This window comes from Bos taurus, chromosome 6 (assembly GCF_002263795.3).
Source record: "Bos taurus isolate L1 Dominette 01449 registration number 42190680 breed Hereford chromosome 6, ARS-UCD2.0, whole genome shotgun sequence".
Classification (NCBI taxonomy): Eukaryota; Metazoa; Chordata; class Mammalia; order Artiodactyla; family Bovidae; genus Bos; species Bos taurus.
The window spans coordinates 25,313,226-25,322,452 of record NC_037333.1 but is presented as its reverse complement, the minus strand read 5'-3'; the positions used below and the strand labels follow the sequence as shown (position 1 = coordinate 25,322,452).

Genomic DNA, 9,227 nt, shown 5'->3' with positions numbered 1-9,227 from the left:
CACTGTGAAGTATGATCACCAAGACAAATGAGATGTCAGCATTGCTTGGCAATCCAGCTTTTCCCTAACCAACTTGTTGTCCAATTTCCTGAGATAACTGTCCCACTTGCAATACTCATACCAAACATCTGACCGTCACCGCCCCCATCCCTGCCCATTTTCCTCCATCCCCATTTCGCTCGTGAGAAAGTTTACAATATCCTGAAAAGTCACCCAGTTGCTTCCAGCAAAAACCTGTCCCTCTTTATACCCAATCTACTAAAAGCTCTGCCAGCTCTGTCTCTGATGTATTTCTCTAATTTGTTAGTGTTTAATGTCTATATCCCTACAGTTCCTAGAAGAACAGAGGCTTTGAATCTCTTGCTATTTTTCTCTACTCCAAGTATCTGGAATGGTGCCTGATTCATTGAGTGAGTGTTGAAGTTGCTCAGTTGTGTCCAACTCTTTGTGACCTCATGGACTGTAGCCCCCCAGGCTCCTCCATCCATGGGATTCTCCAGCAAGAATACTGAAGTGGGTTGCTATTTCCTTCTCCAGGGGATCTTCCCGACCCAGGGATTGAACCCAGGTCTCCATATTGCAGGCAGACACTTTACCATCTGAACTGAAGGGTCAGAGGCCATCAAATGGACATGACCTATAAAGGCAATTTTGATGGTTTTACATAGAAATGACCTCTAATGGAAGAGAACACACATGGGAACTATTTGAGATACATTTCTATGTAAAATGTAGTTTTCACATAATTCAGCATTTTAAATAAGCACTCTGCAACCGAGACTAAATATCAATCATCTCTTAAAGTTTTCTACTATGTACCAACATCAAATCTACATAGGAACAAATGTTACTCCTGCTTTTCTCTTCTATATCAAATGTCCTGAAGCCTTTGTGTCTCTCTGGAGCGAGGCCAAGTTTCTGAAGGCACATTTCAGTATAAACATCATCGATGGGGTAGAGAAGGACTCAAGTCAGTCCCATTGTACAGTCTCAGGGCCAGGTGGCCAGACTAGAGGAATCCGCCTCCTCCTGAATAAGATGCCAGTGTAAACAACTTCCGGGATGTAGTACTTGAGTTTCTTATCCCGATGAGGTCCAGCATTATGAATTACGTCACCAATAAACAAATCTTTGGCTTTGTTCCCAGATAAGCCATTCAAGTAATTCAGGAGATGATGGGTGTTCACAAAAACATCATCATCGCCCTTGAACACGAACTCGGCTTTTGGGCAGGAGGTGTTCACCCACCTGAGAAAGAGTACTTCTTTCAGAGACAAGTTGAAGAATGTATCTCTGTAGTTCCACAAAAGAATGTCTTGGTGCCTCTCACTGTCAAATTTCAGCATATCTGAAAGGTCAGGATGGTTGTCCTCTGCGGGGGTCTGGCCCATTAAGAAGACTCGCACCACCGTTTGGTTCCCCACATTGGTTTCCTTGCCCCAAGATTCCCGAATCGCTTGCCTTCTATCGAAATGTGAAGTTAGGGACTTAATCGCCAGCAATAAGAAGGGCTTCTTTGCACACTTATCTGGTTGGTCTATAAGCAGTGAATAATTTCGACATCTCAAATATAGCAGAAAGTCTTTAAATCTGTCTGGTAAACTGTCGAAACCTGAAACTGCTGACATGACCCTCAGGTCAGGTTCACAGTAATTTAGATAGCTTATATTGGAGAATCCATATGCTTCTCCTGTCTGGTTGGCTAATGTGTTCAAAATGGGATTGAACCTCCAGTTCAGCTTTTCTTGTTCCTTGTTCCAATATGCCCGAGGAAGGTCAGCTATCTTTCAGAACCTTTCTTTAGGTATTATTACTTCCCCCTTTCCATTTGTTTCTTGGCTACTGCTTTTGGAGACTTCCATGATCAAATAAATGAAGACATTTACCATCAGGAGGCAGAGCCACCCCGCTGCCCACGCCGCCGGGCTGTCCCATAGCCTGATACATTAGTATTGATTAAGTGAATTAAAGTGGATGTTACCAGAGGGGACCCCCCTTTAGGCCAGTTGCTAGTCATGTGTCTGCATCTGCACTCATCCTATTCTCCTTCCTCGTTGCCTGTCTCCACTTACGAAGCGCGATGTTATCGATGTCTTCTCTCAATGTGGTTTGTCAGCTTTTTAACACACTCTACCACTGAAAAGGAAAGCAGAAACAAACCTTCATTGCCCAGAATCTCTTCCCAGATGCCACTGGGAATCAAGATGGATGTGTATGTGGCTGTCTGAAGCGAGGGTGAAGAATTCCATGCCAAGCACTACTAATCTGGGCTTCTGTTGACTGGCCATGAGAAAGAACAATTGTAGTCAAGTAATTGGAACTTCTCAATCTGATTAAATAGTGGATTGACTTTTAAATTTGAATAACTTGAATTTGACTTATAAAAGGATGCCGATGTCCATGTATAATTTGACTTTGTAATTTGGACTTTGAAGCTTTGGAGCATTTCTATAGTGGTGTCAGGCAGATATTTTACAGCCAGCAATCTACCAGGGTCACATTGTCTAAGAAAAGACACAGTTTAAGAAAAAGACCCTCTGCATTCATTGTCTCTTTTTCCTCACCTTCCTCTCAGTCCTTCAAACATGCCTTTGTGTTTTATACCCCTAACACTCCCCTGAAAGAGCCATTATTTAATCTTAATAGTGCTGCCCATTTTAATAAAGCCAATGAACATTTGCAGCAGTCATCCTGACAGTTCAGTATGACTGATCACTCCTTGGAACTCTTCCTTTGAATTCTTGCCTCAACACTCTCCTAATTTTTTTCTATCGTATTTGGCTGTCTCTTTTCTGATTTTTTTTTTTTTTAATGTTTCATCCTTCTCTTCTTAGCCATTAAGTGTTATCATCGAGTTTTCTGACTTGGCAGAGCAGCCTTGCTAAGGTGGAGAATTCATCCTTCTCTGGAGCTCCAGTACCTCTGTTCCTAAGTCTTAGACCTGAATCTCAGCTATGGTCTGCCCTTCAACTTAAGGAGATTAGAAATGAAATGTTTCCCTTGGGATTGTTCTTTCATACTTTCTCTTTCTAAACCATTATCTTTTGTGTATGTAAATAACTTAAAAAAAGATGTTTATTATTTTTCTTTATTAAAGTAATACTTTTTCTTATTATAAGTGATATATGTGTACTTTAGAATATTTATAAAGTATAGAAAGCATAAAGGAAAAAATAACATTCTTATAATCTCATCAATTATTAATCACTATAAATATTTTAGAACTTTTTCTACACATATATAAATTTTATTTTTTCAAAGTTGACTGTCTTATATATATAGTTGACTGTGTGGTACATTGCTTCAGTCATGTTTGACTCTGCAACCCCACGGATTGTAGCCCACCAGTCTCCTCTGTCCATGATATTCTCCAGGCAAGAACATTGGAGTGGGTTGCCATGCCCTCCTCCAGGGGATCTTCCCAATCCAGGGATAGAACCTGAGTCTCCTACCTCTCCTGCATTGGCAGGCAGGTTCTTTACATCTTGTACAACCAGGGGAGTCCTATAGTTGACTCTCTCTCCATATGTATATGTATGTGTGTGTATGTATATATATATATATACACATACATGAAAGTGAAAGTGCTAGTCGCTCAGTCGTGTCCAACTCTGGGTGGCCCCATATATTGTAGCCCTCCAGGCTCCTCTGTCCATGAAATTCTCCAGGCAAGAATAGTGGAGTGGTTGCCTTTCCTTTCTCCAGGGGATCTTCCTGACCCAGTGATCAAACCCAGGTCTCCTGCATTGCAGGTGGACTTTTTACTGTCTGAATCATCAGGGAAGCTTATATATATATTTGTGTTCTGCATCTTAAAAATCTAAAATTACGGTATGACTACTTCCCATGTTTTTAAGTATTCTTCTAAAGCTTAACTTTTAGTGGCTTTATTGTGTTTCATCCACAATTACATTTCTTCTGCAATTTCTCTAGTTGTGATGAGCGGGAACTACTCTCTGGTTGCAGTGCTCAGGCTTCTCATTGTGGTGGCTTCTCTTATTTCAGAGCATGGACTCTAGAGTGTGTGGGCTTCAGTACTTGTGGCTCACAAACTTAGTTGCTCCTCACCATGTGGAATCTTCCAGTACCAGGAATTGAACCCGTGTTCCATGCATTGGCAGGAGGATTCTTAACTATTGGACCACTAGGGAAGTCACCATTTGTACTTCATCCTTGTTTCTCTCTCTATCCACATGACTAATGAGAGGGTAACAGGCAGGAAGGCCAGGGGTTTCCAAATGGAGAAAATAGGCTGCAAGTGTGAGACATATTTTATCTCTCTCTTAAGCAGCAGGAGGAAACAAACTAGTGATATATTTTCCCCCCGTCTCTAACAAATTTATTTATTTATTTTTTAAATTTTATTTTATTTAACTTTACAATATTGTATTGGTTTTGCCATATATCAAAATGAATCTGCCACAGGTATACATGTGTTCCCCATCCTGAACCTTCCTCCCTCCTCCCTCTCCATACCATCCCTCTGGGTCGTCCCAGTGCACCAGCCCCAAGCATCCAGTATTGTGTATCGAACCTGGGCTGGTGACTCGTTTCATATATGATATTATACATATTTCAATGCCATTCTCCCAAATCATCCCACCTTCTCCCTCTCCCACAGAGTCCAAAAGACTGTTCTATACATCAGTGTCTCTTTTGCTGTCTCATATACAGGGTTATTGTTACCATCTTTCTTAATTCCATATATATGCACTAGTATACTGTATTGGTGTTTTTCTTTCTGGCTTACTTCACTCTGTATAATAGGCTCCAGTTTCATCCACCTCATTAGAACTGATTCAAATGTATTCTTTTTAATGGCTGAGTAATACTCCATTGTGTATATATACCACAGCTTTCTTATCCATTCATCTGCTGATGGACATCTAGGTTGCTTCCATGTCCTGGCTATTATAAACAGTGCTGCGATGAACATTGGGGTACACGTGTCTCTTTCAATTCTTGTTTCCTCAGTGTGTATGCCCAGCAGTGGGATTGCTGGATCATAATCTAACAAATTTAAAAAGAGGTTTCTCTTAAAATACTGTGTTGCTGTGACACCTGGTTCCTCCTGAACTTAACTAGTCTCAAACCTTGAGCTCAAACCTTGAGCTAACCAATGCATTTTTCTTATAGAAATGTTTATCTTAAGCTATGTTAATGTGCTATGCATTTACCCCAGGCTCTGTCTTCAAGTCGGTTGTGCCTAATGGCTCAGAACCAACTTGAGATACTAGTATGTTATACTCAGACATTGTTCCCCTAATCTATGTAAATGAAACTATTTTTAATCTGTAATTACTATTTGGTAATCTGCCTTTCTACAAGATTCAGGTCAATTGTTTTATGGCCAGGGATGACTCGTCTGGTGCCAAGATTATCCCAAAATACATCTTATGGGTGAGGGGCCTCGTGCCATTCTTTGAGTTTTAAGACATTCCTTTCTTTCATTAACAGACTGCTAGTAACTATATAGGAGAAGGCAATGGCAACCCACTCCAGTACTCTTGCCTGGAAAATCCCATGGATGGAGGAGCCTGGTGGGCTGCAGTCCATGGGGCCACGACTGAGCGAGTTCACTTTCACTTTTCACTTTCATGCCTTGGAGAAGGAAATGGCAACCCACTCCAGTGTTCTTACCTGGAGAATCCCAGGGACAGCGGAGCCTGGTGGGCTGCCATCTATGGGGTCACACAGAGTTGGACACGCCTGAAGCGACTTAGCAGCAGCAGCAGCGCAGTAACTATAGAGCATCCAGCTAAAAACTAGCAGGTGGGTATTCTTTCTGCCCCCTTCTGATGTCTATGTCAGAAGCTTTATCTCTTTTATACTTTAATAAAACTTTATTACACAAAGCTCTGAGCGATCAAGCCTCACCTCGGGCCCCAGATTGAATTCTCCTCCTCCGGTGTCAAGAATCCTGGAGTCTTCTGTGGTTCAGCAACAACCTTTCACTAACAAGGGTTTTTGTTTGTGTAATTCATTTGGAACTTACCACATACTCTCTTTTTTGTGGTCTGTTTTATGGGTGGAGACTACTCTCTGGATTAGATTTGAGTCAAGAAATTCAGAAGTCAAAACTGTAGAGTAAAACTTTTCTTCTTCTTCTCTTTTTCTTCCTCCTCTTCCTCTTCTTTTAGGAGAACTGGGTTTGAATCTTTATCCAGGACAGTTTAATGATGGTTATTTTTAGGGATTAAATTTGCTTAGATATTTTTAATCTTGAACATCAGTATTAAGTTGATTTCTATTCAATTCAATCATTATCAATCTTTCTTTTATATCAATCTCTATTTCACCTTGTAGAGCTGCTATCTGTCAAAACATATCTGTAGAGAGACTGGCGTTTGTTCCAGCACTCTCCTCCTCTTCATAGCACAGCAGTCAGACACCAATCAGTCAGCAAAGATGCTCACCTCCCCCAGTATTTCTTTCACTTTTAAAAATATTAATTAATTAATTAGGCTGCATCGGGTCTCAGATGTGGCACCGGGGGTCTTCACTGTGTCATGCCAGATCTTTCGTTGCAGCGTGCTCTCTCTAGTTGTGGTACCTGGGCTTCATAGTTGCTCTGGAGCATGTGGGATCTTAGACCAGGGACTGAACCCATGTCCCCTGCATTGCAAGTTGTATTCTTAACCACTGAACCACCAGGGAGGTCCCATCGTCCCTGGCATTTCTCCTCCACTCAATACCAATCAGCACTGACTGAACACCTCCTCATTCCAGGCACTTGGGTGGGTTCAGCAGAGTAACAAAGATGGGTAAGAGTTGGCCTCTACCTATGCCAGGAGGAAGTATGGGCCAGTGGTTATAACACGGATATAGATTTGGGAAGATCCTATCCTTACTATCAATGTGAACTTGGAAGTATTAACTGTCTTTGTCCGTTTTTAATCTACAAAAAGAGGGTTGAACAAATGAGGTAATCCTTTTAAAGCACTTCTCAGGGAGGCTGACAGATAGGACAACCCTCAATAAACATTCACTACAGTGATTATCCATAAAAAGAAGCTTATAATCTATGGGAAGGAAGACAGGCAGACCAACAAGTCTTGTATGTATCAGCCTGTCTGGGAAGTGCTGTATCATGGGTATAAACTAGTGCTTTGGAAGCAGAGAAGGAGATGGCATTCTGAGTGGAGGGCTCAGGAAGCTTGGTAGAGGAGCCAATGTTTGAGGTAGACTTTAAATAATCTTGGAGAACAGAGAATACTCACTGGGTCATTTCTATTGCCCTTTGTTCAGTGTAAGCAGTATGTGTATGGTTTCCAGAGAATAGGACTTTGATTTTTCTTCTGTCCACGTTTGGAGGCCTCATACAATCCATCATACAGTCAGCTATTTAATCGAGGTTGTCTGTCAATGTGGATAAATCAACAAAAAAGACATATTTCCCTAGAATTGTTGAGGAAACTTCCACGCTGGCTCAGACAGTAAAGAATCGCCTGCAATACAGGAGACCTGGGTTCAATCCCTGGGTTGGGAAGACTCTAGAGGAGGGCATGGCAACCCACTCCAGTATTCTTGCCTGGAGAATCCACATGGACAGAGGAGCCTGGTGGGCTACAGTCCATGGGGTCGCAAAGATTCGGACATGACTGAGCGACTAAGCACAGCACAGCACATTCTGTCAATGTGGATAAATCAATGAAAAGAACACATTTCCCTAGAATCACTGAGGGAATTATTTCATGACTAGTTCTTTGCCATATAAATAAGCTTTAATTATGTAGTTGCTGAGAAAGGACTGAGGAACATTCATCCACTAGAGAGGCAAGGGTGGTCATACAATTTCAAGTTGCTTCTAGTTTGGAAGGGTCTGAAGGAAAGAAGAAAGTCCAGATCTTGTGTTCGCTGTACAAGGTCCTTCACAATCTGATGCTAACCTTCTCATCCACCTGACCCCTTCCTACTCTCCAATACAGCACCTATGTTCTTTATAAAGCTTTTATTATTGTACCCCAAACAGAAACCCATCCCTCATTTAACCGTTACCCATCATTTTCCTTATTCTCTTTTCTGTCCTCTTAGTCTATTCAAAGTGAAAGTCACTCAGTCGTGTCCAATTCTTTGTAACCACATGGACTATAGCCCCCCAGGCTTCTCTGTCCATGGGGATTCTCCAGGCAGGGATACTGGAATGGGTTGCCATGCCCTCCTCTAGAGGATCTCCCAGTTCAGGAATCGAATCCAGGTCTCCTGCATTGCAGGCGGATTCTTTACCAACTGAGCCACCATGGAAACCATTCAAATCCTACCCAGATCTTGAGACTGAGGTCAAAGGGGCCTTCTATGAAGATTTGTTAGCTCTGTTTCATAGTCATCTTGTCAGCACCAGCAATACTTTTGTGTCATATGGGACACATTTTTTGCTTTGAACTTTTAATTTTGTGTTGGGGTATAGCCGATTAACACAGGTTTGATCCTTGGTTCAGGAAGATCCCCTAGAGAAGGAAATAGCAACTCATGCCTATATTCTTGCCTGGAGAATCCCATGGACAGTGGAGCCGGGCAGGCTACAATCCACAGGTCACAAAGAGTCGGTCAAAGAGATTGAAGTGACTTAGCATGCATAGCCAATTAACAATGTTGTGATAATTTTAGGTGAACATCTAAGGGACTCAGCCATGCATATGCATGTATCCATTCTCCCCCAAACCCTTCTCCTATCCAGGATGCCACATAAGAGCAGAGCTCTTGTGCTATACAGGGGACCTATTTTTTTTTTTTTTTTTCCTGTTGTTTTCTATATTTGACATAGAGATCAATTACTTACTCTACTGGAAATTTCTGGTCTGGGGCCTTCTTAAATTTCATTTATGTTCTCAATGACATTTAGTAGCATGTATGCAATAGGTGTTTAATAAATAATTATTGGGTTCTTGTGCTTAGTTACCTTAGAGCAAGCTTGTGCTAACCATGCGATATCCAAGGAAGTCACTACTACCTGGCCTTAGACATCTCCCAGTGTGAAGTCTGTAGGTTAGCAACACTATTAAATGCTCACATGACTGAAAATGCTTACATTCTGCTCTTTAATGCTGAACCCTCTGTCTGGGAAGTCCAGTTTTCTGTCTATCAAACTCTCTGCCCATTTTTGGATTGGGTAATTTTTTTTTTTTTTTTTTTAGTTGTATGAGCTCTTTGTATATTTTAGAGTAAGCCCTTCTTGGCTGTATCATTTGCACATATTTTCTCCCAGTCAGTGGGCTATCTTTTTGTTT

General features: G+C 41.5%; 1 pseudogene; it reads right to left on the bottom strand.

The window, feature by feature from the left end:
- Positions 1–590: 590 nt before the first annotated feature.
- LOC781689 (N-acetyllactosaminide beta-1,3-N-acetylglucosaminyltransferase 2-like) lies at positions 591–2,886 on the bottom strand (annotated as a pseudogene).
- Between the last annotated feature and the right edge of the window lie 6,341 nt (positions 2,887–9,227).